Source organism: Hemicordylus capensis, chromosome 5 (assembly GCF_027244095.1).
Source record: "Hemicordylus capensis ecotype Gifberg chromosome 5, rHemCap1.1.pri, whole genome shotgun sequence".
NCBI classification, from domain to species: Eukaryota; Metazoa; Chordata; class Lepidosauria; order Squamata; family Cordylidae; genus Hemicordylus; species Hemicordylus capensis.
The window spans coordinates 102,718,386-102,735,357 of record NC_069661.1 but is presented as its reverse complement, the minus strand read 5'-3'; the positions used below and the strand labels follow the sequence as shown (position 1 = coordinate 102,735,357).

At 44.8% G+C, this 16,972-nt stretch overlaps 1 protein-coding gene across 11 annotated transcripts in view; it reads right to left on the bottom strand.

Moving 5' to 3' along the window:
• Positions 1–12,841, bottom strand: part of APBB2 (amyloid beta precursor protein binding family B member 2) — a 251,129-nt gene extending 238,288 nt beyond the window's left edge. For 5 of the 11 annotated variants that reach the window (XM_053253574.1, XM_053253580.1, XM_053253576.1 and 2 more), the window contains exon 1: positions 1,605–1,619. The gene's annotated coding sequence lies outside the window, so the exon portion shown is untranslated. Of the gene's footprint in view, positions 1–1,604; positions 1,801–12,821 lie in introns of those variants that run through there. The other 6 variants (XM_053253575.1, XM_053253568.1, XM_053253577.1 and 3 more) reach the window with 3 other exon arrangements.
• Positions 12,842–16,972: the final 4,131 nt, after the last annotated feature.

Sequence of the window (16,972 nt, the reverse complement as noted above, 5' to 3'; positions counted from 1 at the left end):
ACAAGGTTAATCATGACCAAGATGTTGAGATATTTTATTTATAACATGAACTTACTACTTTTTAGCAAGCATTCACAAAGCAGTTTACAACATAATCTATATGAATATCAGTAGAATCAGTCTAACCAATACAAGCAGGAAAAAACACAGCAAGACTGATCTTCAAATCTGAAACCTGAATCTCATTCAATAAAGGTCTCACTCTCAAAAGTCTGAATTAATTAAATATTGTGGTTGTGATGAGGCCTAAGGATACATGGAAAAAGGCATTATCAATCAATGCAGAACAAAAACCTACATACAAGTAGTCTAATAGGCAGAAAGTCATTTATTAAATTTTATTAAAGTGCCGAGTGCTTGCCAATCTACCTAGTATCTTTGAATTCACTGGCCAGGAAACAGGAAGCAAGTTTATTTCTGACAGTGAAAAAATAGTCATGTTGCTGTACTTTACACCTTCAACATCTCATCTGCAATCCTTGCCCTCAAAGCACAGAAATCATCACTTATCATAGCATATCACAATATGCATCTCCCTCAGTATGTCCCCAAGTATGTGGTGTAATGTCCCCTTGAGATAATGTATGTCCCTCCCAAATGCACACCAAGATCGAGAAGAGGGAGAAGAAAGTAAGGAGACCCACCAAAAGCATCCAATAGAAATAGAATGCCTGTAGTGCATCGAGACAATGAGAATGCCAACAGTGGCAATGCCAATATGCTTCACTGGGCCTTATGAGAATCGCATGAACTGCAGCCTGGAGAAAGGTTCCAATACAGGGCCGCAGAAAAATGCCAACAAGGAACAGCGAGAATGTGTGCAACCTGAAAGACAGAAAGAGGGCCCCAGAAATCTCCCACTTCCTTGCCTTATCCTGCTTCCTTTCCCCCTTTCCTCTCTTCATTATTTCCCTACTGTCAGCCTACCTTCTCCTCCTACTGTATTCTTCTTCCTTTTGGTCCCTTGCTAGCATTCTTCCTCGGCTTCTGAACTGAGCTTGCCAATGCTCCCATTTGGCTCCATGCTGCAGTTCAGACGCCGTTTCCCCTTGAGCCTACTATAACCCACGATCGTCCCTTCCCACCCGGAGTCCAATGCAGCTCATACAACCTACATCTCCCCGGGAGCTGGCTCCTTGCAACTCACGACCCCTTGCTCCAATGCAGCTTATCAAGGACATTCCTTCCCGAAACCCATCACCAGCATCGCAACCTCGCTGGCTCCCATGCAGCTCATGGACCCCACTGGGAAAGCCTGGCGTGCCCCGCTCCCCCGCTGCCTCTTGCCCGAGCAGCAGAACAACCAATCTCCCTCCACTCGCGCCACCCGCCTCCTTTCAGCATGGCTACAGTCTCCCTCCAACAGCCGCAGCGAGGTGGACACGTCCATTCCCTCCCGACTCCAGCCCCGCTGCTGCAGATGTGGCAGCTGGCAGAGACAGATGTGCCTCCCCTCTTCCCTACAAGGAGGAGCGGCAGGAGCCACACAGCCAACCCCATCACTGCCTCCTTACACTCACCGCTCACCCGCCCTGCCCCAAGGGAAGGAATCCACAGGCGGAGGGCGAGGCGACTGGAGGAAGCTGTACCCCAAGGGGACTTACCCCCAGTTTGGCTCCCTCTGTGCTGCGGCCAGCCGGGCGATCCCCTTTCTCTTCGCTCAGGGCTGCCGTCGCCCACACAGGCAGCTTCCAAGCCCAACTGCGGGATGTAGGCAGCCTTCCGGAAACGCTTTCCCAGCCTGCTGCGCTTTCCCCAGGAAATAATTCCAGCCTCTGGCGGCGGTGGCCGGAGCTGCTGCTTCTGCTCCTCCTTCCTCCACCTTTTCTCCTCCCTCCTCCCTGCAAAGCAGAGTGAAGAAACCAGCCCAGCCAGCAGGCCGGAGTTGGGAAAGCAATGCCGGCTTTAGGAAGAGGGCGACGTCCTGTGGTCACCGAGGCGCCTTGCAAGGAGAGATCGCAGATCCTGGCGCTGCGAGAGGAGGCTGTGGCAGGCAGGCGTCGCGGACGGAGGAAATCCGCACCGAGTGAACTTTTTCGGAGGAAGACACGTGTCTTTCTTTCTGACATTTCCCAGCAAGCCAGCTCGTTTTAAGAAAACATCGCATCTGTTTTAATATAATCCCCATATGCTGTACGCGATTTCGAATTCTGCTGCGCAAAAAAACCCAACGCAACCCAAACTCAACCTAACATAGTCAAAGGAAAGTATAGCTAATCCCCCCACTTGACTGCGGAACCAGCGTTTTCGCCAGAGCTGAGTTGTTGCCAATCGCGCGCGGGGCGGGGGAGGGGGGCTATGAAGATTTTGAGCAGGCTTAATACTCTAGATTCGGGTCCACAGTAAGCCATGATTGTGACCCCCCCCCTGAGGTGTCCTTTACTCCACACCCATTATTAAATGGCTCCCATTCTTTGGAAAAACAGTAGAGCCCTGCACTTGGGGATGACAAGGGAGCAAACTCAGCCAGGCCCAGGGGCGTAACAAGGCTGGAGTGGGCCCAGAGACCAAATTTTAAAATGGGCCCCTCGCTGATACACACACACACACTTCACAATATATAGTCATGTGACTTGCCTCATGTGACTTGCCTCTGCGGGGGCCCCTTGAGGCATGTGGACCCCCAGGCAGCTGCCTCCCCTTGCCTAATAGTAGTTACGCCCCTGGCCAGGCCACTGGCCCTGACACTGTGTTGAACCTGGCCAAGGATGTCATGGTGCGGGCCGGCATCTGGTGAACTCACAGCCTGCTTCCTGAAAGAGCACCTGCAAGCCCTACCCTTGCACTGATGTGCTCCGAAGCCTCACACATCCACTGCCAAACATTGTGTTTGAACAGACATGACAGATTCTTTCCGGGGTTAGAAGGCTGGGACACTCTAGCCTTCCTGATTGTTTCTTCAGACATGCACAGTAAGCATGGGCAATGGGTAGGGCCTCTGTCCATGTCAGCACGGGGGCAGGGCTTTGTGGGTGCCCTCTCAGGACACCGGGGGTGTTGTGTACATGAGTAAAACTAATGTCTGAGCAGGAGGAGCTCCATGGAGGGCAGTTTGCTAAAGGCCCACTTAAACCTGCAGCCGATCCTGTCATGCCAGGAGAAGCAAGGTTCCTCTTTCCCTTTCTGAAGGCCAGCTCTAAGACTGCAAGAGACAGAGGAATGATGTTTCTGGGATGCCCCCCCCCCGCCGCCACCATGTCCTCAACCCCACCCTCTGCCAAAAAAACAAACAAACAAACCCCAGAAACTTCCTAGGAGAGAAGGAAGACAGGCAAGCAGAACTTTGCCCCTTCCCTCATCCTGAGAGGCCTGTATGGAACTGGCTGGTGGGAGAGAGACTGGAACATTCCTAATCTTCTCAGTACCTGGAAGCTGTGGTCAGTTTGGAGTAACAGGGAGCAAAGCTAGAGTTTGAAAAGTAGGCCTGGCCATGTCATTTGCTTCAATATGACAGTCGTCTCAATGATGGGCAACCTTCCTTCTTGCTACTTTTATCACGACTAAGCCCATTGTTGCTGCTGGAACAAGGGTGTGAGCAAGGCAGCTTCTCTGCTCCAAATGTAGGTATGACAGGTGATACAATGGTGAATTGGATTGAAGAAAGGACTTAACCTCTCAAATTCTCCCCTCCCCTGGTATGCTATATTATCCCCTCCCCTTAGCTATGCTATATTATCAGGATATGGTCTGAAGGCACAGGGAACTGCCTGGAAACCCTATCTATTCTGCCTTGGGTTTCATCATAAAAGGGAAGGTGGGATATAGGTGCCATATAACAGCTACAGTCATATCTACACGTGCAGACTTAGACCTAATTCTTAGAAAGTATGCATGATGGAGGAGATTCAAAATTCATTTTTATTAACTAAAAAGCAATCGTGAAGGTAAAGGTAAAGTACGACTCCTGGCACCCACAGAGCCCTGTGGTTTTCTTTAGTAGAATACAGGAGGAGTTTACCATTGCCTCCTCCCGTGCATTATGAGATTATGCCTTTCAGCATCTTCCTATATCGCTGCTGCCCAATATAGTACCAGTGGGGATTCAAACCGGCAACCTTCTGCTTATTAGTCAAGCATTTCCCCAATGTGCCAAAATTGATTTGGAGCCATAGCACCGGGGTTAACCCTTTCATGTTGTTTCTTTTAACCCTACAACCCTGTTTGCTCCACTCAGAATACACACACACACACACACACACACACAGAGATCCCACTGTATGGCAAACAGCAGCTTCAGGGAGGCAATTCAGATTGAGAAGATGCCACAGGGAAAGTGTTAAACACCCTCTGCTCCAGTTCCAGTGCTCTAGTCCAATTCAGGGGCTCTTGTAGATGCTTTTAAATCATAAATAAGATGGGTGGGAGTTATAATCTCCTACACTGTGTGAGTATGTCCTTCACTGAGATTATAACTGTGTGTTTGTACAGTACTGCTTCAGACTGCAAATGGGGGTTGGTTCACATATTGATCCATACAAATACTCACTGCACAGAGAAAACAAAATGTCAGGAGAAGGGTTTTAGCCTGATCTTCTCTGCAACATGGTAATTTTCTCTATATATTGATTTTTTGTTTGTTTAGAAGATACATCATCTGCATCTGTTTCCTGAGATGGATGACCTTAAAATTACTTATGCTGGTAACCTCCAGACTGTAGGGATGTGCATGGAACCGCGGTGAGGAGGTTCGAAGGTGGCGGCGGCGGTGCTACTTTAAGAGCGGGGGAGGGTGCACTTACCCCTCCTACCTCTTCACCCCCCCGCCGGCGTCCATATTTTGCAAAGCCGATCGGGGTGGCAGTGTACCTCCCTGCCACCCTGTTGCCCTCGTCTTCCGGATATGACTGGAAGTTGCCGGTGTGCCTGCATGCGTGACATGCGCGTGCCCATGCCAGTGCATGCAGGCACATCAGTGACATCCAGTCATATCCGGAAGATGAGGACAACAGGGCGGCATGGAGGTATGCTGCCACCCCAATCGGCTTTGCAAAAATACGGACGCTGATGGGCGGAAAGCGGAGGGAGGGGTACGTGCACCCTCCCCTGTTCTTAAAGCGGCATCCCCGCCACCTTAGAACCGGCAGAACAACCGGTTCCACGCACATCCCTACCAGACTGGACTACTGTAATGGGCTCTATGTTGGTCTACCTTTTTATGTAGTCCAGAAACAGCAATTTGTGAAAAATATGGCAGCCAGTGAGCCAGGTTAGTCTCTGGGGCAACCTGAAGAGATCACAAGACTCCAATTTTTAATAACTAAACCAGTTGCCGATAGATTTCCAAGCAAAATACAAAGTGCTTGTTTGCTTGCTTATGTATTTATTGTTTGATTTATATACCAACTTTCATAAAATTTATCCCAAGGTGGTTTACACAGGTTAATACAATAACATTCCATAAAGTCACATTAAAATGTTAAAATCAATTAAAACCATAAAGATATAAAAACACCAAAAAGGAACAACATTATTACCAACAAAGCTCTAAATGGTTTGGTCCCAGGGTATTTAAGAGAATGCCTTCTTTGCCAGGTAGTCCCTTTAAGGTGTGCACCTTGTGCATACTCACACAAGTGTTTTTTTTTATGTCAACTCAGTGAATTTTAGATCCTGCTCAGGCTGAATCAGGAAGGCCCACTCTGAATGTACACGCTCACATGTTGCCTTGATACAGCTACCTGGAACAAAAATTGTTCTGCATACAGATGAAAAAAATTAGAGGGAACATTGAACCCTGCCACCCTATTTAAATCGGCGGAGACCCATCCGGCGGAGACTCATCCGGCGGAGACCCATCCGAGACCCATTCTCTGCAGCTGTCCCAAGGCTTTGGAACGTGCTTCCTGTCTGAATAAGAGCTTCACCATCTCTGATAACTTTTAGAGTTATCTTAAAGAGTCTTAAAGACTCTTAAGATGCACCTATTCAGCCAAGCTTTTAGTTAAATTTTAAACATTTAAATTTTTTCATTGTTTTAATTCTGCATTGTATTTTATTATGTAAACCATCTAGAGACACGGGTTTTGTATGGTATATACATGTGTGAAATAAATAAGTACCAATCCACCCCTTTTAGTAAACTCACAAGAGTTGCCTACTTTTATATGTGAATGAGGCAGATACTTGAACAAATAAATCATGTCTAGTTCCTGCAAGTATCCTTTTTCCACAGTGAAACTTGGTTTAGCTACTACTTTTATAAGAGCTTATTTATTGGAAGTAGTGGATTAAAATAATGGATACTGCCAACCTCACCAACCGCTAGAGTTCTGTTCTGGCAAAACCTCACCATTGGTGAGGCATTAAAGTCAATGGGAAAAGGGGTTAGGGGAACCACGATTGCAAAAAAACCTCTAAAAATAAAGGGGGGAAATACAATGTTTTCCCCTAAAAATCACAAAAAATCCTGTAATATCACTGAGTCACCAAGAAGAACGAGCAGATCGAGTGAGCAGGAGAGGAGAGCTGGTCTTGTGGTCGCAAGCATGACTTGTCCCCTTAGGGGTCTGCCCTGTTGCCTATGAATGGGAGACTAAAAGTGTGAACACTGTAGGATATTCCCCTCGGGATAGAACCACTCTGGGAAGAGCAGAAGGTTTCAAGTTCCCTCCCTGGCTTCTCCAAGAAAGGGCTGAAAGAGATTTCTGCCTGCAAACTTGGAGAATCCGCTGCCAGTCTGTGAAGACAATACTGAGCTAGATAGACTAATCTTCTGACTCAATACCTGTATATGGCTAGGGATGTGCACGGAACTGTAACGGGGTGGTTCAAAGGTAGCGGAGGTGCCGCTTTAAGAGCGGGGGAGGGTGCACTTACTCCTCCCATCGCTTTCCCCCTGGCTGGCATCCTTTGTTAAGAAAGCTGATCGGAACGGCAAGGAGGTACGCTGCCACCCCAATCAGCTTTCTTAACAAAGGATGCTGGCAGGGAGAAAGCAGCGGGAGGGGTAAGTGAACCCTCCCCCACTCTTAAAGCAGCACCCCCGCCACCTTTGAATCGGCAGAACCACCGGTTCTTCGAACTGTTTCGGAGGCCCATAAAGGGCCTCCGAACCAGTTCTGTGCACATCCCTATAAATGGCTGCTTCCTATGTTCCTATGACAAGTCCTCCGGACATTTTTTTTGAACCCCAAAAAATCTCTCGAAGGCATTTTAGATTGGCAAGGGTCACCAAGAGCAGATCGAATCTCTGAAACCCACCCACCCCCCGCCAAATCGCTGAAACCCCTCCAAAATCACTAAAAAAAACCTTGCCAAATGGAGATACTCAGGTTGCGGTTGGCAAGACCTGTCACGATTTCCCATTCGCATATACTCGAAACCACGGTTGGTAAAACCATGGTTGGCAAGGGATGGCTGTAATCTGTTTGTGGTGACAGCATCTCATATTGCTGTCAGCTGAGCCTAGAGCCTTTTTATGGGTTTCCCCCCCTTCAAAAGCCAACATGCATTTTGAGCAAGAAAGAAGACTAGCAGCTATCTGAAACTTCAGGCAAAGTAGGAGCTAGCTATTGCCATCCCCTGGGGATCCATCTGAGAAATAAGAAATGTTCTCTTGGTCTAAATAATTCAACCTCATACATTTATCAGAGCTATTTCCCATTTTTCATTCACAAGTCATTGCAAACCACCCCTGTGGCAAAAACTATAAGGTAGAAAGGATTTCTTCCTTTGTGTATTTGCAAGTCAGGCGTGGCTATGGCTGTGCATGAAAAACCTTGTATAGGGCAGCATATCCAGATACAGTATTTAGCAAACATATATAATCCGATGCCAAGTTACCATTTTTGTGTTGTAAAAAATGTTTAAGTAATCTCCATGGATTAAAATTGTTAGATGGGAAGCAGCTCTCAGAAACAATGCTAAGACCTTCTTCCTTTGTTAATTTATTTAGAGCCTAACACTTTCAACTCACTGTACATGGATTAAAATGGCACAGTCATGTCTAAAGTTTTGCAGTCTAATAGTCATGAAACAAAGAGAAAGGGACATTAGGGAAGAGGGAAACAAGCAAATTCAGGTACCAAAAAGTTCAAGTTATATAGGGGGTTGGTTCAAACAATACTGCTCAATCAACCTGTCCACTCATTCAATAAGACCTGTGTGTAAGCCACAACATTTGGGGGTGGAACATCCAAAACACCAGTATGCATAATTTTAATCCTACTAAACTAGTCCTTAAATTGAGCACGAAGGCTATTTTGCACATCCCCCTACATGATGATGCAGAAGTGGGACAGAGGAGCAGAAGGGTGAAACACTTGCACATCCCCCTATGTGATTCAATGGGCCAGTCAGGCATAATCCAAATCAGCTAACTGACCAAGTGGAATAGCCACTGAGAGACGGTTCTGGGAGAGGAGTAGCAAAATGGCAGCTGGTACCAGCAGAAGTAATAGAGTGGGCCTAAGGCAGGCTATCTGCATCCACTGCATCTAGGCAGAATGGCTGTCAATAGAGAGAGTCCTGAGAGGAGAAGCCAAATGGCAGTCAGTCCTAGCCAAGCTGATGGAAAGGACTGTGCTGTCTCATCTCTCAAGATGGACATTTAAATTTTATACTATACTCTTTTCTTTTTTTTACTTCTTGGAAGTTTATCTCTCACTGGTTGAAAGCTAAAGGTGGGAGAAGTCAAACATGTACCTTGGATTTCAGGAACACTGATTTTAATAACCTTAGAAAAGAGCTAGGTAGAATTACATGTCTAGAGAAAAAAACCAGAGAGAAAATTTATCAGAAAAAAAGCCCATGGTGGATTAAATGGAGTTATTAAAGGTGCAAACACCAATAATTCAAATTGTGCAGAAGCCTTTAGACTCTAAAGTTCCAGAGGGCTCTGCAAAACTTTCCAAGTCATGAGAAATAATAGCTCCACTCCACTAGGAAATACAGCTGAGAATAGATGGACTGCCCATTAGCTGGATCAGCTCACAATTTGATGGGCTTTAGCCCAACAGTCTGGTATGGACTAATAGTGTTCTGTCTCCATTATTACTATTTTTGGCCACCATCCAGACTAATGAAATGCTGGTGCAGTGACGGTGTGCTAGTGGAATGGGGAGGGACAATTTCCATAAATATTTCCTTCCCTCTGAAATCAACTGTGGTTCCTGAAAATATGTCCCTGAGGGTCATGCAGTCCTTCAGAAGGAAGCGGAGATGGGTAAAAACTGCCTTTCCTCTGTTGCACTGGCACAGTTTGAGTGGTACCTGCACTTTGATGATCTGGATGTCAGTTGTCGTCGTCATCATCATCATCTAAATCTTTAAGCTAGAGAACATTAATAGCCAAAATAAACATATAAAAGCTTCATCTCATAATACAAATCCAGTTTAAAAACACTGACTGACATGCAGACTAATGTTATGCTGACTATGGGGAAGAGGTGATGTAACGATCAGCCAGTAACAGCCTTTCCTTTCCCCTAAAGAGTGAATCAGAAGTCTCCCTGTCATAACTGACAGGCTAGTGCTCAACCAATCAGCCACCAGTAGGTGGGACATAGAGGGCAATGAGGCAGGAAGAGAAGGGTTTCTTTGCTCAGTTGAAGCTAGGTTGCCGTTGCAGCAGGATGTGTGGTCATTGAGTTTGGCTGCAGAAACAACTGCAGTGATAAAGAAATGTTTAATCCAGGCCCACAAATAAGTGTATAAAAGTTTGGTTCAGGCTCCTAAACAGAATGTTAGGCCAGTAGGCCAGAATAAAATTGTTCGAGTCAAGGATGTGAGGCCCATCGGTCAAGAGGTAAAAATACCAGAGCCTGACAGGAGACAATGTATGTGACCAGGGTCATGAGACAAATCCCCCACTCAACAGAAAGAAACACAGCTGGCACCAGGAGATACTGATAAGGAGTAGGGTCAGCAGAAAGGCCAAACAGTAACTCATGTCCAAGGCTCCAATTAGCACCACAGGAAAACATATGTTTAACCACAAATGGCATATGTCGATGGATGTACTGACTTGCTTTTAATCTATATAAACTGGCAACTGCGTACCCTGAGTACACAGTGCTTGTCAGACTTCTAGCTTGTACTCTGCCTTCATGATCATGAATAAAAGCTAATTTGAGCACCACCCTCATGTTGACTTATAAAAAAGGGAGCTCTATTGTGGGAACCTTGTCTAATCCTCTTTAGTTCAGTTAGACACCCCATTCTCTGTCAATTTGATTGAAGGATTATCTCAAGGGGCTGAATTAAACAGGAGGGCAAGGTTCTAGAGGATTTTCCTGCAACAGAAGATCCTTGAAAGACAGGATTGCAGGAAACTTGATTTTCATCAGCTGAATAAAAAGGAAAAGGAAATCAGGACTTTTTGGCTTCTAGAAGTTTAGCCTAGGGAACAGTTTGTTAGTCAGTTTGAGTTAGACTGTTATTTTTCTTTCATGTGCTTTGTACATCCCTGATATTGTTCTAGGATTGTGTAACTGTAACAAAACTAAGCTAAGAAAATGCTAGCCTGCACCCATCCATCCAAGGAGCTGAAAAAGACTCTAAGTTTTAAAGTTGTTTTTGTATTTTCCTACATCCCTGTTCCTTACCACTGGGGTGTTTTTTGAAGTATTCTTGCAACTACTGAGTGTTTCTTTTACCTGTTTCTAAAAGCTGAGAGAGCCACAGATGGAAGCTGTCTGTAGTATTTTGAATGAAGTTTATTTTTTTGTTGTTGTTCTCTGCAATTTTAATAAGCCTCTTGATTGGATTTTTAACACAGGAAAGTAGGGCTGGAAAGGGGATTTTGACTCCGGTGCAGACCATGTCTCAATTTGATCGTTCATCAACTACCAAGTTTTCTCACCACGTGTAAGCTTGCACATGGAAAGTGTTTGTACTTTTCCAATAGTATGAAGCTTTGCCCAAAGTTGATACTCTGAACAGTTCCCGGGTACCATGTGGAGACAACCATTTTCACCATGCAGCGCTGCACTTTGCCCAGTGCTGGGGAGCTCCTTTAAAAGAGACACAGTCCTCTTCGGCCTCTCCACCATCTTGGAAGGCATCCACAGGGTGCTGGGAAGTGTAGTCCTTTACAGCACTTTCCCCAGAGCTCTTAAGAAAGGGTTTCCTCTCTCTTAAAGGGCCCTCCCATCACTGAGAAAAGTGCAGTACTGTGCAGAGGGTAACACAGAAGGAAATGGCTCTCTCACAATGAAGTTTTTTTTGCCAGTGGCCTCTGTTTGAAAAATAGTGAAGATTACTGGTCTAGATCCTGCCCATGTGCCCAAAAACATCTCAGTCCACCCTAGAGGCTAGGGATACATTTCCTAAACAAAAAACTTTTGTGCAGGGAAAAAAATAAAACCTGTGTGTTAAATGTGCTAATTAAAAGTACATGTATTTCACTGAGCTGTCACTAAATATGTGCTTGTGCAATTATAAGACAACAATCTACATGTGGTTTGCATGCCATTTCTTACAGATTTCTTTCCACATAGGAAAATGTAACATATGAAATAGCCCCCCACTGACAAATGCATACATCTTTCGAGTTCCAGAGGAAAAAATAATATTAATATTATTAATAATAATAAATTTATAGTCTCTAGTCTAGATGTTGCACTTAGAACCATGTAACATTTCCATGACAGTTTTGTTTGTAAATAAAAAACTGAAAATCATGCATATGTTATTAGCTATATTGATCATAATCTAAAAATAAATAAATAAGAAACCTTGGGAGACTGCCATCAGGAGTGGAGAAGCTGACAGAAAAAGGTATTGAACATGTTCCTCACTGGTTATTTCCCTGTTCAAAATCACACACACTTTTCTCTCTCCAACAGAAAAGATGCCAATAGTCCCACTATGACCACGGGTGAAGAGAGTGGCTGGGAGATACTTTTAGCAGAAAAAAACAACTAGTAGGGGACAGTGTTCCTTCTAATTTTTTTCATCTCTGCATGAAATGAGTTTTGTTCTGGGCAGCAGTATCAAGGCAGTTGTGAGCACGTGCATTCAGAATAGGATCTTTCTCATTCAACCAGGGGCGTAGCAAGGTTGGAATGGGCCCAGAGACAAGATTTTAAAATGCCCCCCCCCCACTCAAAGTCCAGGGCCTCCGCACACCCCAGGCCCCCAAGGATTTAAGTCTGATATTCCAAAATAAGTATGCTGCCTGGAAATACATTCACTGAATACACACACGCACACGTCACAATATATAGTGATATACATTGAGTACTATACATTTGTTTTACGTTTAATGCCTAGAACACACTAGAAAGATGAATGATTAAAATGGCCCCTTCACTGCAGATTAGCAAAGGAGACTTTCAACCATGCAGGGTGAGCCTATGTTTGTTTTCTCAGAATTCTGAACAAATTCAGTCAAGTTTGATTCCAGGAGGTTTTTCACAGGAGGCTTTTAAAGCCCTTTAACACACATCTCCTCTGGAATAGAGGTGCTGCATTCACATGTTGGCCAGATTTACCCTGAAGTCCCTGCAAGTTATTGGGTAGCAGTTCACACACAAGAAAAATAAAATAAAATAAAATCACAACACATGCTTCACAGTTCTCACTCAGACCTTCTGGGTTGCAAAACAACTTGAACATAAGTGCATTTATAAATGAATGAATAAAATAAATATAATACTGTTTCTTCCAGAAGTTTTTGTAATTTTCTGCCATGAAACAAGCCACTTATAGGACTTTTTAGATAGTTTTTTTTAAGCCAGCAAATTTTCCAAGCTGTTTAAAAATAAATATTTCTCAGTCCCTCCCCCCTATATCAAAGCCCTATGGCAAGCAGATGCCTATATATCCGGGGCGGGCGGTGGGGGGTGGAAGGTAACCACAAAAAGGAGTTCACACTCTACCTGGCAGCAAGGGGTCTTCTGCTGCAGAGAACAGTGGTGGCCACTCTGGCTGCCTCCTCCTTCCTGGCTGGCTTGGGCCCTACTCGAGTTCAGGCTTCACAGAGGCCTACACGAGGCCTCCGTGGAAGCCCCGCCCACCTGCCGATCAGCTGAGAGGCGGGAGAAAAGGAGCTCTTTGCAGCTGTCTGCTGCTCGATTGCGGGCCAGGAGAACAAGCAGGAGAGACGGCGAACAGGGCAAGTGGCTGAGGGGCCTTGGGGCTGGGCAGGAGGCAATGGGGAGTCACGTAAGGTGCCTCTGGGGGGTTCCTCCAGGCAGTGGGGCCCCCAGACAACTGTCTCCCCTTGCCTGATCATTGTTACAGGCCTGCATTCAACCTGAGCAGGATCTAAAATTAACTGAGCAGACATAAAAAAGACTTGTGAACTCTTGCACATGTGAACGCCTTAGAGGGAACACTGGTAGGGGATAAGTTTAGCAACCCCTCTCTTCTATCTTTTTTGCAACTCTGCCCCCAAAACTGTCTTTCATTTTTTACAAAATTAAATCTGCTTATGGGCTTGACATGGAGTGGTATTTTGCTGCCTTTTTAATTTCTCCCTATTTATAATATTTTATGTATTAACCTGTTTTATGTTTGTATTATTGATTCTGCTGTTCTGATTAATTAGGTTTTTCTGTTTTATGTGCCTATTGGCTGTAATAGTCTTGATAATGACAATTAAAAAAAACAAACACCACTGGGGGAATGTTGCATACGTCTTGCATGCAATGTCTAGTTTGACCCTGATGTAACTGGAATAAATTGTTAGAAATAACACAGACAAAAAGATAAGCAAGCTATAAAATATTATTCTGCCATATTTTCACTCTCATTTTAGTTTCTTACGTTTTTCCTGTGGTTGGTTATTCTTTGTATATTTATTTTCCTCTAACATATGAAACTTGATGTGTTGTATACAGAATTAAGGGGGAAGGCCAGTACATATCTATGGTAAGAAAATGTAAATAGCAACCGCCTCTCAGGTTGAGGCGGTGGCCAGGGGTGCTTTCTATCAGCTCCAGCTGATACGCCAGCTGCGCCCGTTTCTCGAGATCAACGACCTCAAAACAGTGGTACATCTGTTGGTAATCTCCAGACTTGACTTTTGTAATGCGCTCTATGTCGGGCTGCCTTTGTACATAGTCCGGAAACTTCAGTTGGTACAGAACGCGGCAGCCAGCTTGGTCTCTGGGTCATCTCAGAAAGTCCATGTTACTCCTTTACTGATAGAGTTACACTGGCTGCCAATAGGCTTCCGGACAAAATACGAAGTGCTAGTTATAACTTACAAAGCCCTAAATGGCTTAGGCCCTGGGTATTTAAGAGAGCGTCTTCTTCATTACAAGCCCCACTGCCCATTGATGTCATCTGAGGAGGTCCGTCTCCAGTTACCGCCAACTCATTTGGTGGCTACACAGAGACGGGCCTTCTCTATAGCTGCCCCAAGATTGTGGAATGCGCTCCCTGCTGAGATACGATCCTCCTCATCTCTGGCAATTTTCAAAAAACACCTGAAAACCCATCTTTTCACCCAAGCTTTCTCAGCTTCCTAATATTTTTGGGTTTTAATTTCTGGTTTACAAAAGTTGGACTTGCATTTACTGTGGGCTTATCTACATTATAAACCTTGATCAGTTTCATTCTAGTTGAACCATCATGGTTTTTCCAAAGAATTCTGGGAAATGTAATTAGATTTTAAAAGTGGGAGAATCAAGGAAGGGGTCCTAGGCTGAATCCCTGGCATCCCCAGGTAGAGCTGGGAAATAGCCTTCTCTGTCTGAAGCCCTGGAGATCAGCTGCCACTCAGCACAGACAAATACTGAACTAAATCGGCCAATGGTCTGACTTAACGGCAGACTCCCACGATTCTAAAGATCTAAAATCCTTCTGTAACCCTATTCAGACATTATATTGTATGTGCACACAGGGCTCTGTGCACATGTACACATATTTGTTTGAATGAGTGTACATGCATAGATTGCAAGTTCTGTATATAACATGTGAATAGGGCTTTTGTGTGAATGACTGTGCATACAATTATTTTAAAAATAAGCCCCCTCAAACAAAGTATACAGATTATGTTTTCGTACAGTCATGGGTTCCTTGAGTTTATTCACTTTGTTGATCACCATAGTAGTCCTCTTCCTACAACAGGGTATCTCTGTTCAGCAAGATGGGTAATCAGAAGACGTCTGAGGTCAAACACAGAACCCAGACAGAACCCCAGACAAACTCCACCCACACAGTTCTGGAGGGAACAGAGCAGAGTTGTATACATTATTAAGGAGACAGTAGCCACATGCCACACAGTGAGGAAATATACTACTGTACATCCACTTAATATAATGTGTGAATGACTCTGCATGCATACAGATCTATATAGATGGTACCCAAATTGCATTGTTCATGTGTGAACCGGACTTGTACATGCACTGACTATAATGTTTGAATTGGAACTACTGTTCTTTGTGGAAAGGGAATGACTATCAAATCCTATGAGGTCTATGGTGCAGCTACATGAATGTTAAACACCAATATAAAATAGGAGGTGAAATAAACAAGTACATAATCATGTATTATTTATAGACAGACAGATACCTATATACAGACTAGTGTTGCATTAGCACAGGGCTAGACAATTTTGGTCCTCTTGTAGATGTTGGACTACAACTCCCAACATCCCTGATTATTGGCCACTGTGGTGGGGTGATGGGAGTTGTAATCCAACTCTGGGAGGGCCAAAGTTGTGTAGTCCTGTGCTAGGATAATGTTGTGCTTGCACACGGATGTGCAAAAAAAGGAAGCTTTGTTCCAGACTGGTTCTTGCACTAGTGGAAGATGCTGACACATTGCATGATGCTTGCACAAATGGTAGCATTATAACCTGGTACGTGTCCCAGAGAAGAAGATATCTATTAGCAGTTGTGCCACATTGCAGAGCACCACAACCTTTGGACAGCTCCACAAACTTCTTCAGTGTGTGCGCTCAATTTCTCTCATTGTGCTACCAATGCTTTTAGCAACCACATGCAGGTGAGAGGACGCTTGGTCCTTTTACAGTCGTATTCTATAAAAGGGGGAAATTCAGCATGTGCAGCAGGGGCGTAACTATAATAGAGCAAGGGGAGACAGTTGTCTGGGGGCCCACTGCCTTGGGGAGCCCCCCATAGGCAAGTCACATGACTGACTCCCCCAGCTGTGCACCTGCCTAGGCTTCCTTCAGTTGTATTCATCCTCCGAAATTGATGTGAGTTTTAAGACCTGGAGCTACCAGAACAGCATGTCTTTCTCTAGTACCATTAAATGACTTGCATCATCCACAATTTACAAAACCTTTTAAAAATAATTTAGGATGATGTAATATTGTGGCACATAGAGGATAGATAGATAGATAGATAGAACTATGCTTTTTGTTACCACTATTCAGCCTCATTTAAGATTTATTTTCTTCATGAGTGGAGCTTCAGTGGGGGGGGCATTTTAAAATCTTGTCTCTGGGCCCACTCCAACCTTGCTACGCCCCGATGTGCAGCTTCCCCTCTCCCCCCCTGTCTTTAATAAAGGCAGGAGTGGCTCAGGACTGCATCATGCTCTGGGAGTTGCACTGAGGATTTGGGGTGGGCTGCTTGCATTGCATGCCTATTGTGACTCCATGAATGCTTGAGTTGCTTTTGCAGTCAGGCTAGCTCCGGATATAGGAGCCCTCCCTCCCTTGCATGTGACTGGTTAATTCATCAGTTTCTAGGATTGCCATTGTTTTTTCAACCAGCGCTCCCGTCCTTTTACGTGTGACAAACAGAAATCTAATAGGCGAAGCTTTTCCCCAGACGCGAATGCACCAATGGGGGGGAGGGTGCACCAATGAGGAAAAAGTGCCACCTTCTGAATAGCTACTTGTCTTGTAACAGAAAGCACAAGAGCCCTACCAGAAAAGTAACTGGCATCAATTGGTTTCCTAAGAAAGCGTATGTTAAGTATGCAACCGTGCTTTTGCACAATTTGACCAGTTTCAAATCTACAGGCGCCTAAACAAAACGAAAGCGTGCTCTCGTGAAATTAAAAGCACTCATTTCTCCAGGATGCTAACCGACTTGCAAACACTACCAAA